Source organism: Macrobrachium rosenbergii, chromosome 37 (assembly GCF_040412425.1).
Source record: "Macrobrachium rosenbergii isolate ZJJX-2024 chromosome 37, ASM4041242v1, whole genome shotgun sequence".
NCBI lineage: Eukaryota > Metazoa > Arthropoda > Malacostraca > Decapoda > Palaemonidae > Macrobrachium > Macrobrachium rosenbergii.
In genome coordinates, this window is record NC_089777.1 from 19,490,578 (window position 1) to 19,509,036 (window position 18,459).

Below are 18,459 nucleotides of genomic sequence, written 5' to 3' on the forward strand. Positions count from 1 at the left end.
ATTACATATACATACATGTTACGTGTTCATGTTATCTACACACACATGCATATATAATACATATGTATTATATATATATACATATTTATATATGTGTGTGTGAACATATATATACATATGTATAAATATGTGAATATATATATATAGATAAGTGGACAGCATATGAACGTATTATATATACATATACATATGCATACATACACGAATAATACTATTCTTCCGCTCTACTACGAATTTCCACAAGTGCTTCAAAAGATCACAAATGTCATCAGGAAAGCAAATTTGCCTCGAATATGAAAATATAAAAAAAAAACTGTGATGGATTATTTCGCAAAAAAAAAGAGCAAAAAAATCGTTTTCCATAAACGGCCAATCATGGCTGATATATTTTTCATACCTCGCTCGGGATTTTTGCTCAGCGGAAGTGAATATAACTACCATTTATGCAAGAATATTTCCGACAATATTTTTCACGGCTCGTGAATAAATATTCTCTCTTGGGAGCAGTGTCTCTATGTGTGAATGTTATTATGATGAAATGATTACCGTGGCAGACAGCGAGAGAGAGAGAGAGAGAGAGAGAGAGAGAGAGAGAGAGAGAGAGAGAGAGAGAGAGAGAGAGAGTTGATTAGATTTGTGTCTTGCAAAAACGGTTGCCCTAAATGCATTCTTATACAAAAACGCCAGAGGTATTGAAGTGAGTGAGAGAGAGAGAGAGAGAGAGAGAGAGAGAGAGAGAGAGAGAGAGAGAGAGAGAGAGAAGGACTAGATTCGTCTCTGCCAAAAGAGAGAGAGAGAGAGAGGGTTTACTCTACCCCGCTGATAAGCTTCGTTAAGCCGGACCTATCCGGCACAAACCGAGTACTGACGAACACTTCCCAAATCACTTCTTGAAACTTGCGAGAAGAAGAAGAAGAAGATCCAAGAAGTTCAGACTATGAAGTTCTGAAGTTCTCCTTAGCTTGAGAAATCTAGAGACTTCGGGGGGTTAGCTTTTTGTTTGTCGCTTTGCTTGTTGTTTGTTTGTTAGAGCTATTATTTCAAAAGCGCCCATGTGATAAAATTCTCTAGGCTTTGACTAATAATTCCTTTTTAAAAAGGGTCCATAAGTTTTGAACAAAAGTTTTGTTTGAAAATTCAGTTCTTAAAGTTTTGAGTAATAATTCCTTTAAAAATTGCAAATTTTGAGTAATAATTCATTTTAAAAAATTCCAAGTTTTGGCTAACAATTCCTGTTAAATATGCCAAGTTTTGGCTAACAATTCCTTTTAAAAATTCAAAGTTTTGGCTAACAATTCCATGCACAAAATCTACAAATTTTTACTAACAATTCCTTGCAAAAACCTCCAAGTGTTAACCAAGAAATTTTTTAAATATTCCAGATCTCCAAATTTTTTACCAATAATTCATTTAAAATATTCCAAATTTTGACAAAAAATTCCTTTAGGAAAAATTAAATATGTTTAGTAACAATTCCTTTAAAAAAATTCAAAATTTTTATCAACAATTCCTTTAAAAAAAATTCCAAATTCCGACAAACAGTTCCTTTAAAAAAAATTCCAAATTCTGACCAACAGTTCCTTTAAAAAAACTCAAAATTTTGACTAAAAAATCCTTTTAAATATTCCAAGTTTTGACAAAGAATTCATGTGAGAAATCTGCAAATTTTGACCAACAATTCCTTTGAAAAAACATTCCAAATTTTGGCTAAAAATTCCTGACAAAAAACCTCCGAGTTTTGGCCAACAATTCTTTTTAAAACCTCCAATAATTTCTTGTAAATTCCTTTGAAATAACATATTTTGGCTAACAATTCCTCGTAAGAAATTCAAGTTTTAACTAAAAATTCCTCCTCAAAAATTCAATTTTTTTTCTAGAAAAACTCCTTGTAAAACGAACTCCAAATTTTGACTAATAATATCTTATAAAAACCCAAGTTTTAACTCACAATTTTTTTCAGAAACCTCTGAGTTTTGACTAACAATTTCTTTTAAAAAATCCAAATTTTAACTAACAATTCCTCGTACAAAACTCTGAGGTTTGACTATAACAATCCAAGACAAAAAAGAATCCAAGTTTTGTCCAGCAATTCCATTACAAAACTCCCAGTGTTGACCAACAATCCCATTAAAAAATTCCGAATTTTCACCTACAATTTCATAAAAAAATTCCGAGTTTTGACCAATAATTTTATTTAAAATTCCTGAGTTTTGACCAACAACTTCATTAAAAAATTCCAAGTTTTGGCCAACAATTTCAATAAAAACTCTGAGTTTAGACTATAAAAATTCTGAGTTTTGACCAACAATATCATTAAAAAATTCCGAGTTATGTCCAACAATTCCATGAAAACATTCTGAACCTTGACCAATAATCCTTCATACAAAACTCAGAGATTTGACCAGTACCCGAAAAAAACTCCAAGTTTTTTCCAACAATTCCGCGAGAACGCCTGAGAGAGAGAGAGAGAGAGAGAGAGAGAGAGAGAGAGAGAGAGAGAGAGAGAAAGAGAGAGAAGCAGCTGCTATGAGCTTACGTAACAAAAAAAAAAAAAACCTTTCCTCATTAACCGAGTTCATTCACATGTTAATAACTATAGTCGCCTATCAGTACTTTGACGCTAATGAGGATTTTATGATTATGTTTTTTTTTCCCAAATGAAGTTAAAGTTTTCCTTTTCGATTAATCAATAATTCAAATTCCAACCGAGAAAAAAAAAACACACACAAAAACGCACAAAAAAAAAAACCCTTGATAGCCATCACTGAGTACCGTAATAGGTTTCATTACTTTATTGGAATATTTTGTTTTCCCTCTTGGTTTTTGTAAGTGCGGTTGTTTCTTTTTTTTATTAATCACTCTATCGGCCCCGGGAACTTTTGCTCATTAAGAAAATGATTGCTCTCGCTCTCACAAAGCGAGGGATAAAACGGCAGTTGCTCGTTTTGTGCAACAGAAAACAACGGTGCTTTTAAATAAATGCTCACCTTTTGAAGGGGTTACCCGCTTAATTGATTCTGGGAGTCGAGTATAATTCAGAGAAGGCGAATGGTTTATTTTGAAGCCGACTGTGAAAAAACATCTGTCCTACCTGGCGAAATTAAGGTAGGCCTAATTTTGACAGGTATTATATTATCATAAAACAAGTAAAAAATGCGCCGAAGTATCTTCGGCGCAATCGAGTTTCCTGTACAGCCGCTACAGCGTACAATCAAGGACACCGAAAATAGATCTATCTTTCGGTGGTCTCGGTATCATAGGTCACGGCCCATGAAACTTTAACCACGGCCCGGTGGTGGCCTACCCTATATCGTTGCCAGGAGTACGATTATGGCTAACTTTAACCTTAAGTAAAATAAAAAATAATGAGGCTAGGGGGCTGCAATTTGGTATGTTTTATGATTGGAGGGTGGATGATCAACATACCAATTTGCAGCCCTCTAGCCTCAGTAGTTTTTAAGATCTGAGGGTGGATAGAAAAAGTGCGGACAGAATAAAGTGTGGACGGACAGACAAAGCCGGCACAATAGTTTTCTTTTACAGAAAAAAAACCATATCAATCGATTAATTTTGTAGATTACCATTCTCATTTTTATTCTTCAGTGATTACCTCCATCCCGTCTTGGAGACTGATTCGTGCACATTGTAACTCACAAAGATGATTGTCTAATCAACCTTTTGATTATATTTCATTTGAATTCCTTTGATTACATTAATCGCATTTGCAAATATGAGCTACTGGGTGACGGAGGTTCCGATTATATTCACTTGAATTATTTTATAGAGAGAGAGAGAGAGAGAGAGAGAGGAGTATATTTCTGTCGGAAATATACTCATCCATGAGTATATTCCTGCCAGAAATATACTCGTCACTGAATATATGTCCACTAGAAACCTAAGCATCACTGAGTATATTTCTGTCAGAAATATACGCGTCACCAAATATATTCCTGCCAGGAATAGGCCTATACGCGTCACTTAGTATATTCCTACCAGAAATATACTCGTCACAGGTATATTCCAGACAGAAATATACTCGTCACTAAATATATTCCTGCCGGAAATATACTCGTCACCGAGTATTATCCTGCCAGAAATATAGTCATCACTGAGTATATTCCTACCGGAAATATACTCGTCACAGGGTATATTCCTGACAGAAATATACTCATCCATGAGTTTATTCCTGCCAGAAATATACTAGTCACTGAATATATTCCTGCCATAAATATACGCGTCACTGAGCATATTTCTGCTGGAAATACACTCCCCCTTGAATATATTTCTACCGGGTATACACTCGTCCATGAGTATAATTTCTGCCAAAAATATACTCGTGACCGAGTATATTTCCACCAGAAATATACTCATCACTGAGTATATCTCTTCCAGAAATTTACTCATCCATGAGTATATTTCAGCCAGAAATATACTCGTTACCGATGTCTCTTCTTGAAAGACTTCCTCATCTTAAGATTACCCGAGTAATCGCGATTCCCAGACAGTAACCAAAAGCCATCACTGTCTACTCAACCATACCATCACATTACGGTCAATTTTCCCCTGGAATGGATACGTAAAAATATACTAAACATTTTTTATTTCCGTCTCGTTTTTCCCGGTAACCGTAAGGGCCCCTTTGACAAATGAGATGTATATAATCAATGTTATATTATTCTTCAATGGCTGGATGAATAGATATGCAGAGTTATTTATGCAATTGCAAAGTACTTATGCTGATATTCGTAATTTCCATGAGAAATATATTAAGCTTATTACAAGGATATTCTTAATTTCTGCTAAAAATATATTCGCATATTTACAATGACATACGTAATTTCCATTAAAAAATATTCTACTGTTTACAATAACATTCACAATTTCATTGAACTAAATCTTATTTACACTGATATTCGTAATTTCTATTAAAAATATATTCGCCTAATTACACTGATAATCGTAATTTCTATTAGAAATATATTTAACTATTTTATACTGATATTCGTAATTTCTGTTGAAAATATATTCAAGCTATTTACATTAACGTTTCGTAACTTCACTCAAACATTTCCCTCAAAACTCGCAAACGTTTGAGAAACTTTCAAACGTAAAAACGCACAAGCAATGGGGAAAAAAGCAGCTAAGCAAAAAGTAGCTAGCAAACAAAGCAGTTAAGCAAGGCAAAAAGTAGCTAAATAAAAAGGGGCCAAGCAAAAAAGTGGCTAAGCAAAAGAGCAGCAAAGAAAAAAGCAAAAAATCAGCTAGTAAAAAAGTAGCTGAGCAAATGAAAAGTAGCTAAGCAAAAAGCAGTTAAGCGCAAAAGCAGCTATGCAAAAAATAAGAAGCTGAGCAAACAATAAGCAGATAAGCAAATAAGCATCTTAGCAAAGGAAAAGCAGCCACTTTTCGCATAAAAAAGGAGCTAAGCAAAACAAAGCAGTTAAGCAAAAAAAAAAAAGCAGCAGCTTTTCGTAACAACGCTTCGGTAAAAACTCCTTTTCCACTCCGATTAAAGACCAGAGCAGAGGCGCAGATTCATCAGCTATAAATAGTCGGGAATTAAAGAGCATAAACCCGATTTATTTCCTGACGGGGTTAACGACGAAAGATACAAATATAGGGCAACAACGAGCACCCGGCGAAAGCGGGATTTCTATATTTAGAGCACTGGAAGCCATTAATGGAATTCTCATTTCTGGGTCGCGCATTGACGAGCTGGAAGTGAATTCAGCGTAGAGTGAATTCATTTCGCTTTGGAGATAGACTGGCCATATACATAAAAGTTTAGGGCGAAGGGTTGTAAACATGAGTTTTCCAGGTGGATTTTCCAGGTTCCGATTCTGGAAAGGGCTAATTGAATCTTGCAGTGCTTCTGAAGAATAACTGCAGTTTCCAGTTTCTAGATAGATTACTTATACCCTTATTTATCTAGATAATCAAAGATACAAATCAAAGACCATTACCTTAAACAAACGTGGCATAAATGGTTTCTAGGAGCGCTTCCACACTGTGGTAAAATTTGTCACTTCTCTGAAACTTGTCTCACAACTAATACCAACAGGTTTAATACAGTCGGTAACTTGTATTCAACAAGGAAGCGAGTGTTTTCAACCATTACTTGAAACCAACGTGGCATAAACGGTTTCTAGAAGCACTTCCACACTGTGGTAAAATATGTCATCAACACTTGTCGGTAACATATCGCACACACATCACCAACAGGTTAAATACAGTCACCAACTTGTGTTCAACAAGTAAGTGACTGTATTTAACCTGTTTGCGATGTGGCATTAGTGGTTTCTTAGATACGTCCACACTTGCAAAACATGTCCTAAACACATGTTGGTAATTTATCACACAGATATGTTGAATACAGGCCAGACTTGTTGAATACATGTCAGTGACTGTAATCAACCTGTTTGTGATATGTGTGCAATAAGTTACTGACACTGTCTATGACAACTACTTATTGGTAGTCGCAACCAGTGCTTCATACGATTATCCAAAAGATTTGCTCTTCACTTGCGGTCATTGACTTGTTTGCAACAGGTCTGTGATATGTATGGGATAAGTTGTTGACTTGTCTGCAACATGTCTGTAATATGTATGGGATAAGTTGTTGACTTGTCTGCAACAAGTTTGGAATATGTATGGGATAAGTTGTTGACTTGTTGGCAACAAGTCTGTGATATGTATGGGATAAGTTGTTGATTTGTTTACAACATGTCTGTGATATGCATGGGATAAGTTGTTGACTTGTTTGCAACAAGTTTGCAATATGGATGGGATAAGTTGTTGACTTGTTTGCAGCAAGTTTGCAATAAGTATGGGATAAGTTGCTGACATGTTGACAACATGGTATCCTGCGGCATGGACGCACCATTATCATATATATATATATATATATATATATATATATATATATATATATATATATGTGTGTGTGTGTGTGTGTGTGTGTGAGATTGTGTGTCTGAATGCAAGAGAGTGCGGAAGTCTGCAAAGAAACTCCTACGTATAAATCGTATCTCACAAAGATTTCATTCACGCAATTCCTGCACGAATAAACAACGAAATCTTTTGCGTACAATAACGTCGGCGTAAATCAAATCGAGCCGCTCAAAAAATCTCATTTTGTAGGACCCAGTGTCTCTCCTCTTTCATTCTTTATTTCAGTTCCATCTTTATTTTTCATTCTTTCTTACGTCTGTTTTCATTCTCGTTCGTTTCTTTCAAGCCTTGTTTAATCGACTCTCCACGCTTTTCTCCATTTCTTGTTTTTGTTTTCTCTCTTTCTTTTTTGGTTGCGTTCATTCTTCTCTCTCTCTCTCTCTCTCTCTCTCTCTCTCTCTCTCTCTCAACTGCGAGAGGATTTTGGAAAACATTTTTGAGCACAGGGATTTCCTCCACCCCTTCCTTTCACTGGAAGTTTTTCCTCTACGTTTTCCACCCAATTCTGGATTTTTCCAGGCTTTCCTCTCCCTGGCAGTTTATCCTAAGTTTTCCAGTTATTTCTCCGTTATCCAAACCAGACTTTAAAAAACTAACTCTCAGGTCAATTGAACGCAACCTTTCAGACCCCCAACTGAACGCGACCACAAGACCCAATCGAACGCAACCACCAGACCTCGGGAGACTCATTCAGCGCAGCCCATCCATGAAATTTTGACAAACAAATAAATAAATAAAGCCAATATAAGGCGAACAGAAGTCAAGGGGCTTCTGAGAAAGATTTCGCGGTACCAAATCCTTCTTCTGGGTAAGCTGTAGATCAAGTGAATCACTTTTATGCGCAGAATCTTGGTATATCTTGTCCTGTGATCGTTGTGACTGAAATTAACGTCATGCCTTTCCGCTTGATTTTGCTATTGTCTTCTAAAGTTGTGGACAATGACTGCTTGTGTAAGTCGAATAAAAAGCATCCACGCTACAGTAAACATGTTGCAAACATGTCGTCAACTTATTGCATACATATCACAAACAAGTTGCAAACATGTCAACAACCATGAGCGAAGAACGAATCTTTGGATAATCGTAAGAAAAACTAATCACGACTACCAATTAGTCTTTGTCATAGAAACACATTGGTTAAAAATCACGTACATCACCAACAGGTTGAAAGCAAGTCGTTGACTTGTACCCAACAAGTCAGCGACTTGTATATGATAAGTTACCGACATGTTTATGACATGGTTGACCACAGTACCCTAAGAAACCATTGACGCTTCACTGGTTTAAAGTAGTGGTTTTTGATGTATACTCTTAATTATCTAGATAAATAAGGGTATAAGTAATCTATCTAGAAACTGGAAACTGCAGTTATTCTTCAGAAACACTGCAAGATTCAATTAGCCCCTTTCAAGGATTGGAAACTGGAAAACCCACCTGGAAAGCTCATGTTTACAACCCTTCGCCCTAAACTTTTATATATATATCCAGTCTATCTCCAAAGCGAAATGAATTCACTCTACGCTGAATTCACTTCCAGCTCGTCAATGCGCGACCCAGAAATGAGAATTCCATTAATGGCTTCCAGTGCTCTAAATATAGAAATCCCGCTTTCGCCGGGTGCTCGTTGTTGCCCTATATTTGTATCTTTCGTCGTTAACCCCGTCAGGAAATAAATCGGGATTATGCTCTTTAATTCCCGACTATTTATAGCTGATGAATCTGCGCCTCTGCTCTGGTCTTTAATCGGAGTGGAAAAGGAGATTTTACCGAAGAGTTGTTACGAAAAGTTGCTGCTTTTTTTTTTTTTGCTTTTTTCGCTTAGCTGCTCTTTAAAATCGATCTCAGTTTTTGACAGAATTACCTTTGTTACTTATTTGCTTCTTTTGACCTTAGCTGCTTTTTCGGGAAAAAAAGCGTCAGAGTTAAATCTTTGTGCTGAAAACAAAATTAAAATCGATTCCGGATAATGACAGAATTACTGGGAAAATTATTGCCGTATGCTTCTGTGGGTGACCTTTTGACCTTGTCTTATGTGTTCATGAATTAAAAAAGCGTCAGAGTGACCTTTAAATCTTTGTGCTTGCGTTCATGAGTGAAGAGTGACCTTTTGACCTTTGTGCGTCAGTTTATGACATAGCATTTAAGTGACCTTTTGACCATTGCATTTTTGTTCTTGGGTGAACAAAGGATTTTTTACCGTTGCATAATGTTCTTTTTGTTACTTTGCACAAATGTTCATTGGTGAACGAAGCATCAGTTTGACCTTTTGAACTTTGTTCATGATTCATGGCTGAACAAATAGCCCAAGACTTCTTTGACCTTTGCATATGTGTTCAAGGGATGAACAAAGCATCGAGGTGACCTTTTGAACTTCGCATATGTGTTCACTGGTGAACAAAGAGTCAGACTTTTTTTTACCTTTGCACAAGTGTTCAGTGTTGAACAAAACGTCAGTGTGACCTTATGACCTTTGCTCATGGCTGGAAAAAGTCGAAGTCTTTTTTGACCTTTGAATGTATGTTCCTGGGTGAACAAAGCATCCCAAATGACCTTTTGAACTTTGCATTTGTATTCACCAGGCCTGGAAAAATGCTTTGATCAATTTTCTGCAAGTTGCATTCCATCAACATCGGGGAAGTTTCCATCGTTCGCTGCAAATTCGGTTGAAAAAAGCGAATGCAATTTTCGAACAAGAAAGTGACTTCAAAGAGTAATAGCGGTGGAGAAAGCAAAGGTTGTATCATCCAGTTTTGCAGCTACCATAAAAACTGTTTTTTTGTTGTCTTTGTTTTTATTGTCTTCGTCTGTCTGCGTGGTCTTTGTCTTTATGGTGTCTTTATTGTCTTCGTCTGCCTTTGCTGTCCTTGTCTTTGTCCGTTTTTATTGTCTTTGTCTTCGTCTGTCTTCATTGTCTTTGTTCGTGTTTATTGTCTTTGTCTTCGTCTGTCTTCACTGTTTTTGTCTTTGTTTGTGTTTATTGTCTTTGTCTTCGTCTGTCTTTATTGTCTTTGTGTTTATTGTCTTTGTCTGCGTCTGTCTTTATTGTCTTTGTCTTTGTGTTTATTGTTTTTGTCTTCGTCTGTCTTCATTGTTTTTGTCTTTGTCAGTTTTTTGTCTTTGTCTTCGTCTGTCTTCATTGTCTTTGTCTTTGTTTGTGTTTATTGTCTTTGTCTTCGTCTGTCTTCATTGTTTTTGTCTTTGTCAGTTTTTTTTTGTCTTTGTCTTCTTTGTCTTTGTTTGTGTTTATTGTCTTTGTCTTCATTGTCTTTGTCTTTGTTTGTGTTTATTGTCTTTGTCTTCGTCTGTCTTCATTGTCTTTGTCTTTGTTTGTGTTTATTGTCTTTGTCTTCGTCTGTCTTCATTGTCTTTGTCTTTGTTTGTGTTTATTGTCTTTGTCTTCGTCTGTCTTCATTGTCTTTGTGTTTGTTTCTGTTTATTGTCTTTGTCTTCGTCTGTCTTCACTGTCTTTGTCTTTGTCCGTTTTTATTGTCTTTGTCTTCGTCTGTCTTATCTATCTTTGTTGTTCTTGTCTTTGCCTGTCTTTATTATCTTTGTCTTCGTCTGTCTTTTTGTCTTTGCTTTTGTCTATCTTTATTGTCTTAGTCTTCGTCTTTCTTATTGTCTTTGTATTTGTATTTTTCTGTCCTTATTGGCTTTATTGTCTTAGTCTTCGTCTGTCTTTATCGTCTTTGTCTTCATTGTCCTTGTTTTATCTTTATTTTCTTTGTCTTTGTTTGTCTATATTGTCTTTGTCTCTATTGTCTTCGTCATACAGCCAAAAGAAAACGAAATCCATTGGTCTTTCCTCACATCAAAACACAAGATTTTTCAAAGAGGATTCTTCATCTTTCTAAGAATCCGTTGTACACTTTTTAGTTTTCTGTAGAAGAAAACTGTTGTGCCGGCTTTGTCTGTCCGTCCGCACCTTTTCCCGTCCGCACCTTTTCCCGTCCGCACTCTTTCTGTCCGCGCTCTTTCTGTCCGCCCTCAGATCTTAAAAACTGCTGAGGCTAGAGGGCTGCAAATTGGTATGTTGATCACCCACCCTCCAGTCATCAGCAAATTGCAGCCCTCTAACCTCAGTAGTTTTATTCTATTTAAGCTTAAAGTTAGCCATGATCGTGCGTCTGGCATTGCTGTAGGCTCCAACGACACAGGCCACCACCGGGCTGTGGCTGAAAGTTTCATGGACCGCGGTTGAGTTTCATGGGCCGTGGCTGAGAGTTTCATACAGCATTATATGCTGTACAGAAAACTCGATTGCACCGAAGAAACTTCGGCGCATTTTTTACTTGTTTCTTTACTGTTTTAGTTTTCTACTTTTTTACTTTTCTACTTTATTACTTTTTGATTTTTAAAAAAATTTTTTTACTATTTCCTGAAGACGAGAATCTTCACACAAGTGTCGCCATAATCAATTATGCAAATGAACTCAGAGAGAAGATAATCCTATTGAACAGGCCTGCTGAAGAAATGAAGGACCGAATATGACTCAGTGGAAGGGATGAATATTCCTGAATAATTCCTGAATGTTCCTGAACATTTCCTGAATATTGCTGAATAATTCCTGAATGTTCCTGATGAATATTCTTGAAAAATTCCTAAATAATCCTGAACATTTCCTGAATAATGCCTAAATATTCCTGAATAATTCATGAATATTCGTGAATGTTCCTGAATAATTCCTGAATATTCCTGAACAAGTCCTGATAATTCCTGAATATTCTTGAATCATTCCTGAATATTCGTGAACATCCCTGAACATTCCTGAAATTTCCTGAATTTCTTGAATATTCTTGAATATTCATGAATAATTCCTGAATATTCCTGAACATTCCTGAAATTTCCCGAATATTCCTGAACATTTCCTGAATATTCCTGAATGTTCCTGATAAATATCCCTGAATAATTCAGCTGACGTTTGGCTTTGCCCCCCACTCTTTAACCTATTTCACTTAATACAATTCCTACATTTATTATAAGTATCTGTCATAATTTCTGTCATTTTTCATAAATATTTGGTAATCTTGACTAGTTAATGTAAGGATTAGAAAATAGGTAACCCCCTGAAGTGTAAAAAGAGTATTTTATAATACAAAAATATAAAGGTAATATAATTCAGCGTCAATAGATGTCCCTCTTCTTCTTCTTCTTCTTCTTCTTCTCAGCTTGATCCCCTGTCGGGGTCGCTGTTTTCAAGTAGCCTCCTCCAGCTGTTTGTATCTTGAACCCCTCAGTTCGTAATTGCTTTTGACAGATGTTTTACGGAAGCACGCCCTTGTTGACTTGAGTCCTCCATATTTATCCGGGCTTGGGACCGGATTGGCCCCATTCCTCAGTGATCTGTGAATGGGTGAAGTTCTTCACTTTATATCTCGTAATGCAGCTGACCAACTTCTCGAACAATTTTGAGGAATATATATATATATATATATATATATATATATATATATATATATATATATATATATATATATATATATATATATATATTGTGGACAGTTTTCCCTTCTGTAGTCTGTAATCTGTGTCTATAACTAGTCACTCACCCTTTTCATGAAACAAGCTGAATTCACTTCTAGTTTGAGAGTCTCTCTCTCTCTCTCTCTCTCTCTCTCTCTCTCTCTCTCTCTCTCTCTCTCCCCCTTCCCCACCCCTCCTCCTCCTCCTCCTCCTCCTCCTCTCTGTAATCTGTAATCTGTATCTAGTCTCTCACACTTTTCATGAAACGAACTGAATCCACTTCCGGTTTCAGAGTCTCTCTCTCTCTCTCTCTCTCTCTCTCTCTCTCTCTCTCTCTCTCTCTCCATTTCTTGTCATCACGGCAGCCGGAGTTTATATATCAACGTCGTTTGCCAGGAATTATTATTTCTTCACCTAAAAGAGGTTCTGAAATGGCTTTAACTCTATTGCTGTATTCTATTGCTGTATTCTGTTGCTGTATTTTATTGCTGTATTCTATTGCTGTATTGGCGTAGGAATGAAAACTTGCAATCTAATTTTCTTTCATAATTCTCTTTTCTGATGAAGGAGATAATCTATTTAGCTTTCTGTTGGTTGGTGCTGCCGTCAGTGTACCTCATGCGGTGCACTGTAGGCATTGCTTAAGGTTCTTTGCAGCGTGCCTTCGGCCCCTAGCTGCAACCCCTTTCGTTCCTTTTACCGTACCTCCTTTCTCATTCTCTTTCTTCCATCTTACTTTCCACCTTCTAACTATTGATTCATAGTGCAACTGCTTTGAGGTTTTCCTCCTGTTACACCTTTCAAAGCATTTTACTGTCAATTTCCGCTTCAGCTCTGCATGACCTCATAGGTCCCAGTGCTTGGGCTTTGGCCTAAGTCCTATATTCAGTTCACTGTTACTCTAACAAGGTTAACAAGGTCTCGTAAACAAAATACTCTGAATACAATTCTCCTTGTATTTTAAACCTTTACCTAAGTTTTTTTTCTATTCATTTATTAATTTGGTAATTCATTTCATTTCTTTTCTATTAAGTGGTCTCTTCTCGCTGTGTTTTCACATTACCTTATTAAAATATAAAAAATAAATTAAAAAATTAATAAATGAATAAATAAAAAGTAAATAAATCAATTAAAGAATTGATTTAGAGTAGTAATGCATTGCCATCTTCGCCTGAACTTCTGAGGTTCCACTGTCCCACACTTTTGAACGCATTGCGAGCGCGCGTTCTCGCCTGCGTACGCAAATCACGTCCTCAGATCAGTGAATATTCAAAACAGGGAATTCCAATGAACGAAATAAGCAATTCTAGATAAAGAAAAAAGGCTATATTATTTATTAAGAACTGTATCTGTTCAGTAATTGGTTCTCCAGTGGAGTTTTGTGAGAATAGGTTCGTATGATCATGTGGTAGCACTTTGGTTTTTCGTGTGCTTTGTGTCTGGGCGTGTAGCTTGTTTTTGTTTTGTTTTCTTAGTCTCTCTCTCTCTCTCTCTCTCTCTCTCTCTCTCTTTCTCTCTCACAGTTGTTCTTTACTTCCTTAGCTTCCTCATGGTTCATCTCTCTCTCTCTTTCTCTCTCTCTCTCTTCTTTACTTCACGATTCATCTGTCTCTGAATTTCTCTATGTGCGTGTGTGTGTCTCACCACCCCGTCCTCTCTCTCTCTCTCTCTCTCTCTCTCTCTCTCTCTCTCTCTCTCTCTCTCTTTACTTCACAATTCATCTGTCTCTGAATTTCTCTATGTGCATGTGTGTGTCTCCCCACCTCTCTCTCTCTCTCTCTCTCTCTTTCTCTCTTCTTTACTTCACGATTCATCTGTCTCTGAATTTCTCTATGTGCATGTGTGTGTCTCCCCGCCTCTCTCTCTCTCTCATTGTGTGTGTGTGTGTGTGTGTATGTGTGGGCGCCCGAGAGAATAAGATGTCTGTTGTCGCCAGTCACTAACCAATTCATGAAATTCACGATTAGTGAAGAGGAGCCGCAGTGAGGAAACCAAGTTGAAAAGAATAAATTATCACTGCAGACACAAACGTCCGTGGGAGAGCTGCCATCTCCTCTTTAATGCATTATGCAAATGCCGCCCTGCATTTTCATGCATTCTCGTTGCCTCCTGTTTTCCCTCACCCCCCCACCCAGTACTTTTCTCTCTCTCTCTCTCTCTCTCTCTTTCTCTCTCTCTCTCTCTCTCTCTCTCTCTCTCTCTCTCTCTCTCTCTCACACAGAGCTTTCCTGTTTCTCTTTTTCCGTCTAATTTTGTTTTGCTGCAGTTTTTTGTTGTGTTTCTAAAAGCAGTTTTGACGCTCTCTCTCTCTCTCTCTCTCTCTCTCTCTCTCTCTCTCTCTCTCTCTCTCTCTCTCAAACACACACACACACACAGCTTTCCTGTTTCTCTTTTTCCGTCTATTTTTGTTTTGGTGTAGTTTTTTGTTGTTTCCAAAAGCAGTTCTGAGTATCTCTCTCTCTCTCTCTCTCTCTCTCTCTCTCTCTCTCTCTCTCTCTCTCTCTCTCAAACACACACACAGCTTTCCTGTCTCTCCTTCTCCGTCTATTTTTGTTTTGCTGGAGTTTTTTTGTTCGTGTTTCTGAAAACAGTTTCGAGTGTGGATTTCAGCCCCTCGTGTCTCTTTCGAAAAGTTGTTTGTTTACATTTTTCCCTTTCCACCTCGCGGGGTGAGGCGTTTTCGAATCCTACCACGTTGTGTAATTACTGGTGGACGAAGTGAGGTTTCTCAGTTAAACAAAGTCGAGGCAGGGTGATGGTACGATGAAATGTATTTTGAGAGCAGGAGGTGGATAATGTGAGTAACGTTCAACAACGTTCAGAGCAGAAAAACGCTTCAGAAAATGTTCAGTTGATCGTGTACAATACGAGTACAAGGGAGAGAGAGATCTGCTCTGGGAATTGAATACAGAAATATTTTAAGTGATAATCCCAATTAAATTTTATCATGTGCATCATATCTAGGACCTAGTGTCTGTTTTATTCGAGAATGTTGCTAAAGCATCCGAGAGATTACACTGAGCTTCAGTTGAAACTTCTTTTTCCTCTTTGTTCTTCTCCTCGGCTTAATCCCTAGTCGGGGTCGCTGTTTTAGATGAGCCTTTTCCAGGTGTTTCTACCTTGTTACCTCTCCTTTACCTGAAAATCACAGCTGTTCTTGACTTGAAATGATTCTATCTTTAACGAGTAAAACAATAAAGTCAGATACCTTTGCAAGAATAGCTTAAAAAATCAAAGCTATCCTCTGTCCGGGCCTAGGGGTTAGTGCCGTCAGTGCACCTCAAGCAACACGCTTTAATCATTACTTGGTTCTTTGCAACGTCCCTTCGTCCCTTAGCTGTAACACCTTCCATTCATTTCACTGTACCTCCGTTCCTATTCTCTCTCTTCCATCTTACTTTCTGGAACCCTCTCCTAACAATTTTTAGTTTTCTGTAAAAGAAAACAATTGAGATGGCTTTGTCTGTCCGTCCGCACTTTTTCTGTCCACCCTCAGATCTTAAAAACTGCGGAGGCTAGAGGGCTGCAAATTGGTATGTAGGTCATCCACCCTTCAATCATCAAACATACCAAATTGCAGCCCTCTAGCCTCAGTAGTTTTTATTTTATGTAAGGTTAAAGTTACCCATAATCGCGCGTCTGGCAACGCTATAGGACGGGCCACCACCGGGCCGTGGGTAAAAGTTTCATGGGCCACGGTTCATACGGCATTACACGCTGTACAGAAAACTCGATTGCACCGAAGAAATTTCGGCGCATTTTTTACTTGTTTCATAGGGCAGCTGTCAAAGTTTTCCTTCTGGTATACCTTTAAATAAGCCTTTTCACTCTCATCGGGGGTCCCGGCGAATTTGCCTTTGGCCTAAATTTCATATTCCAGTTGCTTCATGGTGTAACTGCGAGGTTTTCCTTCTGTTACACCTTTAAATAAAGCTTCTTGCTCTCAGTTTCCCTTTCCGAATTGAATAGCCTCATATGCCCCAGCGCTTAATCTTAGGCCTAAATTTTATATATTCCATTCCATCCACAGCTGTAGTCTGTCTTTAGTGAACAAAATTTATCCATCCACAGCTGTAGTTTGTCTTTAGTAAAGAAAGTATATCCATCCACAGCTGTGATCTGTCTTTAGTGAACAAAATATGTCCATCCACAGCTGTGGTCTGTCTTTAGTGAACAAAATATATCCATCCACAGCTGTGGTCTGCGTTTAGTGAACAAAATATATCCAGCCACAGCTGTGGTCTGTCTTCAGTGAACAAAATATATCCATCCACAGCTGTGGTCTGTCTTCAGTGAACAAAATATATCCATCCACAGCTGTGGTCTGTGTTTAGTGAACAAAATATATCCATCCACAGCTGTGATCTGTCTTCAGTGAACAAAATATATCCATCCACAGCTGTGGTCTGTCTTTAGTGAACAAAATATATCCATCCACAGCTGTGGTCTGTCTTTAGTGAACAGAATATATCCAGCCACAGCTGTGATCTGTCTTCAGTGAACAAAATATATCCATCCACAGCTGTGGTCTGTCTTTAGTGAACAGAATATATCCAGCCACAGCTGTGATCTGTCTTCAGTGAACAAAATATATCCATCCACAGCTGTGGTCTGTCTTTAGTGAACAGAATATATCCAGCCACAGCTGTGGTCTGTGTTTGGTGAAAAAATATATCCATCCACTGTCATTGTCTGCATTTAGCGAAGAAAACTTATAAACTAAGATACCTCTGCTAACACGAGCGAATGAAATTTATACTGTTCGAGACGAGATGATAAAAAAAAAGGTCAATTTAGAGGTCGAATAGTTTTCTGAACGATACTCTTTCTCCTTTCTCTCACACAGCAGCTGTGGAGACAATTGGTCTTCAGACCACGGTCTCTGGCGACTGATAAAAGCCCAATTTTTTTTTTTTTTTTTAACAGAATTTTGAGGTTCCTTTCTGTGTCTCGTTCTTCTTCCATCCACTCTCATTGTCTGTTCTTAAATTAAACTTTGAGGGGAGATGGAGGTTTAGTTATTTTATCTATATATATATATATATATATATATATATATATAATATATATATATATATATATATTCTATATATATATATTTCTATATAAACTGTAAAAATACCTTAGAAAAACGGTCTTCCAAAAAAAAAAAAAAAACAATAACTCATGAAACGAAATATACTTCTCACAGAACAACAATTCTTCTCTTTATCATCCCATAACCACAAGTATTACCTCCATTCCTTAGTCTCAAAGTACCGCAAAAAACATGAATAAAAAACTCTCTCTCTCTCTCTCTCTCTCTCTCTCTCTCTCTCTCTCTCTCTCTCTCTCTCTCTGAAAAAAAATGATAATTCTAACTCTATATATGAAATATATAATACTCAACAATTCTTTTGTCATCCCAAACCACAAGTATCCTCCAAAAATAATCGGTGAAAAAAACCTTTCTCTCTCTCTCTCTCTCTCTCTCTCTCTCTCTCTCTCTCTCTCTCTCTCTCTCTCTCTCTCTTACGAAAAGCAATAATAACTCTCTATATATGAAATATATAATGCTCCAATTTCTTTGTCGCAAAGGACCGCAGAAAAACATGAATAAAATAACCTTTCTCTCTCTCTCTCTCTCTCTCTTACGAAAAACAATAATAACAATAATAACTCTCTATATACTGTATAATATGAAATGTATATTACTCCAATTCCTTTGTCGCAAACTACCGCAAAAAAATGAGTAAAACACCTCTCTCTCTCTCTCTCTCTCTCTCTCTCTCTCTCTCTCTCTCTCTCTCTCTCTCTCTCGAAAAGCAATAATAACCGTCTCTATGTAATATGAAATATGTCGGCCAAACGTCCATTAATCTATTTTACAGGGAGCGACGCTGTCCTTGAAATTGTTCGACGAGTGGGGAGGGACATTGAAGGCTGGGAAGCTTTATCATATATAACGAACATTCTTGTACGTCTCGGCTGATGTCTTGTTGACAAGGGACTGTCGTGTCGGTCGCACACGGTGACCTCAGGTATGTTTCATGAGGGCGTGAATGA